The 12,461-nt window shown below is 37.0% G+C and overlaps 1 protein-coding gene across 12 annotated transcripts in view; it reads right to left on the bottom strand.

Moving 5' to 3' along the window:
* The window catches only part of LOC126975623 (glutamate-gated chloride channel), a 144,646-nt gene extending 136,007 nt beyond the window's left edge, over positions 1-8,639 (bottom strand). For 11 of the 12 annotated variants that reach the window (XM_050823624.1, XM_050823623.1, XM_050823615.1 and 8 more), the window contains exon 1: positions 1,540-1,810. The gene's annotated coding sequence lies outside the window, so the exon portion shown is untranslated. Of the gene's footprint in view, positions 1-1,539; positions 1,811-8,502 lie in introns of those variants that run through there. The other variant, XM_050823614.1, reaches the window with a different exon arrangement.
* Positions 8,640-12,461: the final 3,822 nt, after the last annotated feature.

The raw sequence follows: 12,461 nt of genomic DNA, 5'->3' as shown, positions 1-12,461 counted from the left end.
AGTACAACACGAGAATTTTCATATTTGATTTGGTTAATATAAATGTAGGTAAATAAATACTCGTAGATACAAAAATACACGAAAACTATTATTTACAGATAAAATACTTTAGGCACAGTAGCTTTAGGTACATACATTATCGCGTTAAATTTTATTTAAATAATATGCACGTACCCACACATCTACACTAGCTTGATTTAGCTCTAGGAAATCTATATATATATAATTGAATTGCTGTTCGTTAGTCTCGCTAAAACTCGAGAACGGCTGGACCGATTTGGAAAATTTTGGTCTTAAATATAATTGTGGAAGTCCAGAGAAGGTTGAAAAGGTGAATAAATATGAAAATGTTCGGAATTAAATAAAAACATCAAATTAGATTTTCCTTTGATGTGTCCCCCGTCGTTCAGAAATTAATTTAAAATAATAGTTTAAAATGAATAACTGTAGATTCATAAATCTTAAGTTTAGCCAAAGAATAAAATTTCTGAACCTAACCGCACCACAAAAAACAAAAAATATAGTTTAACAGAAAGCTTTAAATTGATTAACACACTGTATCATAACTGTGTTTGTCTGTCAATATCAAATTGAAACCTTATAAATACACAGTATTTAAGGATAACTGTTTTGTAAGTAAGCAAAAATAATAATAAAATTTCATTCATACCGAGCATTTTCTTTATTTGTTTTAATTAAAAAAGGATTCCTTTTGTTTGTATGTTTTTTATACAAAAGTTTAGATCTTTTATTTATCTACTGAGGCAGTACGAAGTCTGCCGGGTCAGCTAGTTTTAAATAAAATGCATGGAGATGATTGCGAAGTTAAAAATAATTAGTTACACACAAACCCTTGGGCCCACCTAGGGTTAAATATTAACGACTAATTATTTTTTATTTAACACATTTTTTCTCTCACATTATTTCTGTAAGACAATGGCGATTGTTGGATAGCCGCCAGTATTGACGGCTGTCGAACTAGATGAGATTGTATAAAAATAAGCCATTTTTCTAAATTGTGTTTGAAGGTAATTATGTATTTAAATTATATTAATAATTTATGTGTTAGAAACTTTTCCTTATAATATTTTTATAACAATTAGCAATAAAATAATATATGTAGAACCGGTGACTCAGACATCCATTTCAAAAGCGAGGTCTCCATATTATTTTATTGAAGAGGAGGATAAAGTACCACACATACGGGTCTCCTGATGGCATATAATCACTGCGGCCCAAACTCGTTTTATAACACCAGAGGACTAACAAGAGTGTTGCCGACCTTATAAAGTTAAAAAAACGTACATATATGAAATCGAAAACCAAAAATTTAATGGTACGTGGCAGGCGTGATTGAAACGGGGGCTTCGTGGTAAAAGACAACGGTCCTACCTATTGGTCCATCGGCGCTTCAAATTAATAAGCAGTTAGAATATTTATAAATTTTCAGCTAGAATTCTCAAGTAAATTTGCGATTTAAATTAATTAATTAAATTAAACAAAACTAAAGTATAAATTTTTTGAAGTGGAAATACTCACAGATGATATTTAAAAAATCTTACAATTCACACCAATTCCACACTAACAATTATAAATTATTCGCTGAAAATGTCAGGAATGCATTGCATCAGCCAAATATTGCACGTAAAATGTCACACTAAATTAATTCACGTAACAGATATTATTATTGTACACGATTATATTATCGAGCATAGTTGTAATTGGAAGCTACCAGCTACAACCTACAACCGACAACTATCAACGCTGAAATGGGACTGAATAAAACTTTTGCACCAAACCATCTAGTCTACCGAGATGGAACGAGTGCTCTGCGCAGTCGGCTGAATGCGCGGTGACCTTTGCCCGTTAGCAAATGTCATACTGACAGAACCTTTTTAAGCGGGAAATGCCGGATATAGCTGAAAATGGCGCGCCTATACGAGTAAATAAAATTAACGTTGACATTAGATAATTTCTTGTTTCCTTAATGCTATTACGTTGTAAAGTTCAGATATGAATTTATATTGATATTTTAATCTAATATATGGTATAAATTCATTAGATACTAGATTACTAATTTTATACTTAGATACTCGTTGGCCTGTATTTTCGATTGTATTCGAAAATGTGCGTATTGTTAAATTTTAGGTTTAAATATATTTATTTTCTCAATAAAAACATATGTTTTTCATTAAAACTTTGAAATAATGTAATCTCTTACTTACATTTATATGTTTTAAGCGACTTTTTTTTTCTTTTTGAGAAATGAAGAAGGTAGACTATTAAAAAGTTGTGCGCCCTCGTAAATAAACATACGCTTGCCCACGGACTAGTAAAAAAAGAAGGACTCCACGCCGTGATATTACCTTTATGCTAATGTGTGTGCGGTTACGGGGTATACCAGTTACACAATTTTTTCTCCCTTAAATAATCATATATCCACAAATACTTTTATATTATTGTTTTTACATTTTTTCACAACGCACGACGGCATTTTTAAAATATTCTATTGCGACGCAAACTGATCTGTCACAGACGATGGCAAATCTCATAATGGCGGCCGATCGGCTTGTATTAGTGTGTGGCTATGTATTTACACGGCAGCACTGCAGTGCCGGCAGAAGTGATAACTTAAAACTTACCGTTGTGCATTTTTGAATATTTAGGGAATAATTTCGCAGTATAAAAGTACAAGCATTTATGTGGTTAAATTCAATATTCATTTATTACGCCATCGTAAACCACAAGGACAAAATATACTACACAAAAAATTTTACCTTTCAGAACTATTAGAATTATTTTACATTAAAAAGTTTATCTCTCAGAAAAATCAACTTTCATCCTTAACTTGAACGACTGACTTACGAATTTTCGATCAGATCAAGTGTGCTGACGCGAGTAAGCGTTTTTTACTGTAACAATTTATACCCATCCAGGAAAAGCAGAACGCCGCTTAATACATCCGAAAATATCTCTTATCTTCCAGGCGTTTCTTAGCTATTTGGGAAACGTAATTGGGTGTGATATTTCACCATCATTAAGAAATACAAGTATAACTATCGCCTTAGGAAGAGTCTCTGCTAATGACAAAACCTAAAAACCAAATATTTAAGCTGTAAAAATATTTCGGTCCTTCGGCTGAGATTCGATCCCACGACCTCGCGGTGTTTTGGCTTCTAATCACAATGTTTCAACCACTGGTCCAATGACCATATGATCATTAAATAGCCGAACTATAATTAGTTAGAAGTATAAATGATTCGTCCATAATTTCAACGACTGCCTTACGAATTTACGATCAGGCCACGTGTCCTGACGCGATTTTAACATTTTATACCCATCCCAAGAAAAGTGCTCAACGCCGCTAAATAAATTTTCACTTCAAAAGAAAACCGATTACGAGGATTTATCTATTATAATATTACTCTTTAGTCGGATGTGAAGCGTGCTTTCAATATATTTTCGTGTTAGTGTCATGTCATAAATCATCATTACCAATTTTAAATTTTACGCTGGGGCTAGAGACAATTTGAAAATGGCCGGATACTTCAATTCAAATTAATTCGTTAAAATTCAAACATATATTTGAATCTTAATTAAATATATTTTATACTATCTGACCCAGCAAACGTTGTATTGCCGTATAAAGTAATAAGAATAAAAACTTATTTTTTTTTTACCTCCGGAGAAAGTTCGAACGATATAAAGATTCTAATTAGTTATTCATTTTAAACTATTCTTTCGATTTGAATTGTGAGCGACGGGGGACACATCAAAGGGAAAACAAAATTGTTGTTTTTATTTAATTTCGAACATTTTCATATGTATTCACCTTTTAAATCTTCTCTGGACTTCCACAAATAATTCAAAACCAAAATTAGCCAAATCGATCCAGGCGTTCTCGAGTTTTAGCGAGACTAACGAACAGCAATTCATTTTTATATATATAAATTCACCTACTGAATGAACCCAGTCTAAAGAACTAAGCGAACCTTATTTTTAAATACTTTTTTACATTAGTTACAATAAAAATTATAAATATAAATAGTAACGAACTCTGTACTTCCCAAGTGTTGTTAATTTAAAAGTAATTTATGTAACAGTAACCCTTATCCCACAAAGATTTCTTAACAATAATTCTTTTGAATTTAACCAATATATATTCAATTAGGTTTGTTTTAATAACTGTTACCTACTAAATCAGGTTTACTAAAAATTATTTCGAATCTCGCACATGTATTTTGTACATCCTCTGGGATCATGTTGCAAAAGGAAATAGGTACATCGCTCAACAATCCTAATAAGTCAACTTAGCAAATAGTAAGTATTTAAGTTTACGCTTATATCTGATGATAATATTTAAGGTTAGAACTGAAAATAAAAGTGGGTACCATCAGCAGTAGTAACATTTACACTTAGTTACTGTATCGTATACAGTTTTCCACTTACTAGGTACTTATAGGAACTACTTTTTTATATAAGATGGGGCAAACGGTCAAGAGGCTCACGTTATGGGAAGTGGTGAGGTAGGCCCATGGGTGGCATGGAAATGCGTAACACCAGGAGTATAGAGATGCGTTACATTAAGCATTACTGTGTTTCGGTCTGAAGGGCGCCGTAGCCAGTGAAATTACTGGGCAAATGAGACTTGACATCTATGTCTCAAGGTGACGAGAGCAGTTGTAGTGACGCTCAGAATTTTTGAGTTTGGGAGTAATCTTAGTAGTCCCTTATCTTAATAGTCCCTTATTTTCATTAAAAAAAAATGCTCTGCTCTAACGTTGAACGTCCCTCAGTCGTGACCTTTCGAGATTACTTGGTTGAAGAAAGCCGGAGGTCAACTTGCTGGTGGTGAAAAAATCATTTGGGTGCTGGTAGCAAGCAGAACCTCTGAGCACTACCCGTGATATATGCGGTAGAACATGCAGAGATAACTCATGTCACTACGCAATGGCAAAGAATCAAACTGATCGTGGATGACTTGATCACCGATTTTAGAGCCGCTCTTCGTTGTATGCGGTCAAAGGAAGAAGCTGGTACTGAGGACCACCCGACCAGAGGTACGGAGCATAGTACTCCACGTGACGCTAATTAGCGCCTTATATAGTTACAGGCAGTGGCTTGAAGTTAAGTAATGTCTTGTCTTACTGAGTACACTAAGCTTTTTAGAGGCCAACTTGGCCTTCTCTTCCAAGTGACCAGGGAACTAAACGTCGCTCGGTAAATCTACGCCAAGTATGCCGATACATGGCAGTCAGAGCGAGTTATCTCAAATCGAGGGTATACGACAACGGAATAGTTTTAGCGGTGACGTAGCCTATGCCGTAGCCTCCAATTGCCAAAAGAATATATATTTTTAATGGAGTTTTAGACATTATTCGTTAATAAATATATATATTATAATTAATAAATATAAGTAAAGACTGGAGCTTAAGAGCTATAATTAGCCCGTTCTAATAAGAATTAAGCAACTGCAGTAATAGTTAATATCGCAGAATATTTCCCAAGCGCTGATATTCTTGGAACAATAACATTTAATCCCGGTCAACAGTTCCCCGGGGCTGCGCAAGCAACACTACACAATACGTCATTCATTCACCTTGTTTAAGGCCGCGTACTAACGAGCTTCGTCTAAAAATAATATTTAGCCTTAATTGTAAGTACTTGCAGCTGTTTTGCGAGAACATATTATTTAATATTTAAAGGCTTCAGTCGAGGTGAGAACTGCTTTTAATACGCTTTAACTTTATCTCTCTATTTATATATGTATGTAACGGAATGTTTGATCGTGTATTTCACCTACTTCAAAATACAACGTTAGGTTGATGTAGTTGTCAGCGTATTTTAAATTATAAAAAATGTAACTCAACTCAAACAAAGTCCATACATTACATGAATACCATTTCATCATCATAAGTCACGCTCGTTCCGGTGAAGTTAACTAAGAGAGACTCATATTAATAATCTCACCTGCCGTGTAGTCTTAGCAATACCATTTTTTTATATAATTTATTAGGTGTTTTTGGATTACAATTAAACGAAGGAAATAACTATAATAAAATATATTTTTATTATGGTAGCAGATTTTTTTTTGACGAGAAAAAAAACCTCAAAAATTCTGAACGGCACTACAACTGCGCTCGTCACCTTAAGACATAAAATGTTAAGTCTCATTTGCCCAGTAATTACACTATCTACGGCACCCTTCAGACAGAAACAAAGTAATGATTACACAGAACTGCATCACGGCAGAAGTAGGCGTTGTGGTACCCATAGTCTAGCCGGCGCCCTGTGCAAAGGAGCCTCCCATTGTTAAATTACCTACTAGATCGCTATTAATGCTCTAATTCAGTGACCTTTATATATCCTTATAATATGTTATGTTTTTAAAGTGATAACTCTCACTTCTAGGATTAATACACAAATAAAAATTGAAAAACAAAATTTTATGAACGATGCAGGATTCGAACCCACGACGCCGGAGCGTTCCGTGCCGGTGTTCCAACCAACTGAGCTAACCGTTCGAGTACCGCCTCGTTATAAAATCTTGTTTGCTTTGTTCATCTCTCAGGTTGTGGCTTCATCTACAGGATCTACTTTACAGTTGATAACCTGCTCAACCCCAATACTTGCATATTAGGAAATTGACTTGAGATGAACAAAGCAAACAAGATTTTATAACGAGGCGGTACTCGAATAGTTAGCTCAGTTGATTGGAGCACCGGCACGGAACGCCGGAGGTCGTGGGTTCGAATCCCGCATCGTTCATAAAATTTTGTTTTTCAATTTTTATTTGTGTATATCCTTATGTCGAACCCCTACAAGTTTGAACATTCAATAACAACAAAATATAAAATCGAATTTATTTTTCACTTACATGTTGATTACTAAATAAAATCCCACGAGATGAACGCGCGTTCGAGATCACCAAAACCAATAAGAGGTCTTTGTTCGGCTTGCAACAGCTTGGACAAAGTTTCAATTAAGCTACACCGGATATTGTTTGGTCAGTCAGCAAGTCTGGCACAATTTGGCTGTACAATTGTCAATATGCAACAAAGCTCTGCTGTGACGTAATTAAGGGTGAATGCCTCCCCTCCACCCTGGGGGAAGGGTGGATCCTGAGCGGCAATGCAACTGCGCTTGCCACCCGGTAACACCCACTTCTACCCTTCCACTTCCCGGTTCCAGGGATACTCCCTTTTCTGACACGCCCATACCCCACCTAAGACTTTTTTTTATAATAATATATGAAATTGCATATAAATCATTTTTTGTATATTTTTTACATCAAAGAAAAGATAAAGTCAACAAACTATATCAGTTTACCTAACTGCGCATCGTCAATTTCACATATTTACCATTGCGGTTGTCATCTCATAAGTTTTAATTTTGCTGTAATATTAAGAATTTGTCCGAAAAAACCATCAAAGTCACCAGGGGCGCTGTCAAATACTTCATGAAAATATTTGACATTCGCGCTTGCGTCATTACGGTACGAATTGACGTATTGTAATACGTCTTATATTATTTTATTTGATTGATTACTGTTAGAAAGTTCCCGAAGAAACAATGCATTTTACAGAAAATGTGAATATTAGGTCTAAGATATACTGGGAATATTATTAACATCGCTAAGCTCAAATTATAGAATAGAATAGTATACAAGCATAAGGTATGTGTAACGTAGGCAAATACTCTATGGATGGTTGTCTGATACGCGACCAAAGAGGATTAGTTATCGTTAAAATCTATGGTTAAAATATTTTGCATGGCTGTAGATACACAAAGGATATCGCAACTAAAGTTGATATATTTCAGCGAAGCACTTAAACACGGGTGTGTCATGTGACATGTCACACAGTAATCACGAGCGTTCGCACGTTGGTAATGACTAATTATTATAATAATAAAAAATTTCAAATACATTGTTGATTAAAAATACTTAGTCTCACTTTTAGGTATAACAAAACATTATTTGAACTAATACCCACATAACAAGAAATTAACACATATTTTTTTTAAATTCTAATACTTAGGTTGGTTCCATTTAGATATCTTTATTGGTAAAATAATAAATTTCGACAATATTTATTGGTAAAATATAAATTGCGATAATAAACCTGCAAATTGTCTATAATTTTCGTACATGCGTACTTCTGCTGGGCGAGGTCAGAACAAAGTAACCGTCAGGGGGCGCTTTATGCCCTAAATGTCAATTCTATTTTTAGATTTAGTTGTAAACAGTATGAAAATAACTTCTGATCTGATTCAAGTCTATAAATATCCAAATATTATTTATTTAAGAATTAATTGATTAAATAACAATTACTTTAATAATTTGACAGCTTTTTGTATTATTGATTGTATGTAGAGAGCCTTATTTCATTCATTCAGCCACGCCTAATGATTATCCTTTGTTAACCATAATTTTGTTATGTTATAGGTATTTAACACTTATTTCTAATCTTTTTAATGATTATACTACAAATATTAACTTACCTTTAACAGTAGTCCATCTCCAGATATAGTCCGGAGCGTTTTAAAATAAATTATATAAAGGTGAATAAAAAATCACAGTTAAATCTACAATTAATTAATAAAATGATAAAAAATGGCGCGTGTTAAGGCGATCACGGGCGCGGGCTGACTGGCCCGGGATGCTGGCTTCTGTATCGATCGGAGAAACGCGCAGCCTCCGCAGACCAACCTGGGGATGAAACCAAGAAAATTTTCCCGTGTTTGAATACATTGCTTCAATGAATTCTTCTTCTCTTTGTGTTACTACATATAAAAAACGTGTGCGTCTTGGGACGTCTGACAGAAATACTAAAACAAATATAAGTTGAACTATTTAATATTGAAATTGTTTAACTTGAGAAAATCTTAGGTTATTACTTAAATTTTATGTATATTAATATGATAATGTAAGGATACGTTATTTATTAATAAAATCTTTTATTGATTATAAAATACATTTTATTATTTGTTACAATTCTTGAATTTGTACATTAGAATTTTGTGTATGTACATTACTCTGGACCATACGACAAAGAGAGAGCCTTCTTCTGGGTATTCTTGCTTCTTCTATTTTAACTCTTTATGACGATGGAGCAACATTGCTGTGTCTATTAATTCTATCGCGTTCTATGCCTGAAGTGCCGAATGGCATTTCTCCGACTCAGAACGTGTTGAGTTGATTTCGGTGCTAGCTCGTTTATTCTGACACTCACACTCAAAACGGCGTAGTCCAAATCACATGAAAGCCAGCCTTTGGTAATCAAAACTCTAGAAAAGGTGACAGCTTCGATTCAACTTACTGTAGGCCTATTGCCATAAACTCAATTGTTTCGAGAATTATGGAGAGCATCATGAACCGCCGGCTCTAGGCATATCTAGGGGAACGTCAGCTGAACAATGACCGACAGTATGGGTTTCGCCAACTTTCAGCTGGCGATCTGTAAGTATTATTTACACTTAGAAGATTGGCGACTTTCAATGGCACGGCAGAAGACTTAGGCATACATTTCATTTGCGACGGTCGCTGGTCGGACCATAAGAACGCTAACTTCCGTGTTCTGGGGCTAAATCTCACACTGTTTCTTCTGTATATCAATTACGTTTCACCGCTCTTCGACAACAATCCCCGGCACTACGGCTAAAGAAAACCAAATCCATCAAGCTCCATGTTCGACACTAACATAGTTTCAAACCATTCATATAAATCATAAATTTAAAAAAAAATATGTTTATTACTAAGATTTTAAGAATTTCGAATATTTTTATTATTGGTTTTTAATACCAAATAATTATGGGACACTCTAAAATAAATAAAACTTTAATATTTTGACTTTTGAGCCATCACACCTTTACCTAGACAACAATAAAGACTCGTCGAACTTTGCTCAAAAATCTATAATATTTCAATAATTTTTTTTTATATATAAATGCATTTCGTTGTCTTTTTCCTTTTCTTCCATTGGCAGGAAGACGTCCACTGCTGGACAAAGGTTTCCCCCAATGATTTCTATGACGATCGGTCCTGCGCTGCCGGCGACGTATTCCGGCGATCTTGACCAGATTATCGGTCCGTCTTGTGGGGGGCCTACCAACACTGCGTCTTCCGGTGCATGATCGCCATTCGAGGATTTTACTGCCCCAACGGCCATCTGTACGTCGACCTATGTGCCCTGCCCACTGCCACTTCAGTTTCGCAATCATTTGGACTTTGTCGGTAAATTGGGGTCTCCTACGGATCTCCGCATTTCTGATTCGATCTCGCAGGGAAACTCCGAGCATAACACTCTCCATTGCTCTCTGAGCGACCATGAGCTTTCTCATAAGGCCCACAGTTAGCGGCCACGTCTGCGTACCGTAAGTCATCACTGGGAACGCACACTGGTTGAAAACCTTCGTTTTCAGACACTGCGGTATTTAGGATGAGAAGATTTTACGGAGCTTCCCGAATGCTGCCCATGCGAGTTGGATTCGACCAGTGACCTCTTTCACGAAATTGGACAAGCCTAACTGGATTTATTATCCTAGGTAAATGTACTCGTCGACAATTTCGAGAGTTCAGTTCCCAATTGTTATAAGAGTAGGTTCGACATGGACATTTGACATGATCTTCGTCTTGTCCATCTTCATTTTGAGTCTTACTCCTTGGGAAGCTGTATTTAGGCCATCGAGCATCGTCTGCGAATTGAGTTTAGTGATGTTTTCGCCGTTGATGTTGATGCACAGTCCGTTCTAGTCCAGAAGCTTAAAGACATCTTCCAACGCAGCGGTGAACAGCTTGGGCGATATGACATCGCCTTGTCTGACTCCCCGCTGCAGTCGGATAGGATTCGAGATCTGATCCTGGAGATGGACTGACTTGGTGACATTTCCATACAAACACTTCAACGCTTCGATATATCGGTAATCAATGTGGCACCTCTGGAGAGACTGAAGCACCGCCCAGTTCTCGATCAAATCATGATCATCTTTCTCATGGTGCACGAACGCCAAGCATAGTGGCTGGTTATACTCTTCTGTCTTCTGTATAACCTGCCGCAGCGTATGTATGTGGTCTATGGTGCTAAAGCCTTTTCGGAATCCGGCTTGTTCGGGAGTCTGGAAGTCGTCAAGCCTGCGCACAAGACGATTCATGATAACCCTAGAAAACAACTTATATACATGGCTCAGAAGTGATATTGGCCTATTGTTCTTCAAAAGCATTTTATCGCCCTTTTTGAAGAACAACCACTATACTTCTGTGCCATGCTTGCGGTTTTTTGCCCTCGAGGATGACGGAATTGAATAGTTTCTGTAGGGTCTTAAGTACAGGGGTACCACCAGCCTCAGCTGTAATTCCATCATGGTCCGGCACCATCGGGGCTGATCCTAGTCCATTTGCGTTGTTCTGGCTTAATGAAGAAGGAGTTCCTCATAAAGAGATCCTCCTTTTCCATGAAGTCAGCCAGCATCTGGCCTCGGGCATTCCGATTTCCATAACCAAATTGCCCCACTCTCAATACATCGCCGCTACGTTTGCCCAGTTTTGCATTGAAGTCTCCCATGACAACGTTGAAGTTGGGTCTTCAGAGTGTGGAATGGCTGTTAAGATGTCCTTATACATGGTCTCCACCACGTCGCCTGAGTGTGTCGAAGTCGGAGCGTAAACCTGTATGACCTTCAACGAACACCGTTCAGTAATTCTGAGTTTTAGGTACGCTACCCTAGTCGACACGCTCCCCACCTCAGTTATGTTGTTGACGAGTGACTTGTGAACGAGGAACCCTACATCACCCTGGGATAGTTGTGCGCTCTCCTGGAAGTAGAGCATGTGTCTGGAATTTAGGATTATGATGTGAGTCCTCACCCTGTCTTCGGACTCCAGAAAACCCCACGACATCCCATTTTAATTTGCTCACAGCTTCTTGCAGTTCCTTCGTCGGTGCGCAGTTTCTTGACATTGTATGTTGCCAGGGTCAATGTCTTCATTTGTGGGAGCACTGCCGCATCCGGGGTTTATTAGCATCTCCTGCTTATGTGGCTGCTACCGTCGCCACCACGAGCGGGCCGCCGGGGACTGGGGACCGGGGCTTTATATCGGTGTAGGTCATTTTTTTGGGGGGTTTTTGCCATAATCCCCACTCTTGGCAGGCGGGTTGGTAATCGCAGTAAATGGTGTGCTCTTAACGAAAGATACTGCTGCCCCTCCTTTGTTATTTGTATCCCTTAGTCGCCTCTTACGACACCCACGGGAGGAGATGGGGTGGTGCTATTCTGGTGCGACACACGATGTCTATAAAATGGTAACCGTGCCGTGGCTGTGCGAAAATATAAAAAAAATATACACGTATTTACGAAACAAAAGCATGTGTTGGTTTTCTGTGCGTTAGTATTTGAAAAAAACTAAACCGATTTAAATGCGTTTGATATGTTGTGGCAAGCCCTCCTTAACATTTTATAGAGTT

Source organism: Leptidea sinapis, chromosome 36 (genome assembly GCF_905404315.1).
Source record: "Leptidea sinapis chromosome 36, ilLepSina1.1, whole genome shotgun sequence".
Taxonomy (NCBI): Eukaryota; Metazoa; Arthropoda; class Insecta; order Lepidoptera; family Pieridae; genus Leptidea; species Leptidea sinapis.
This window is presented reverse-complemented; position numbering and strand designations above follow the sequence as displayed.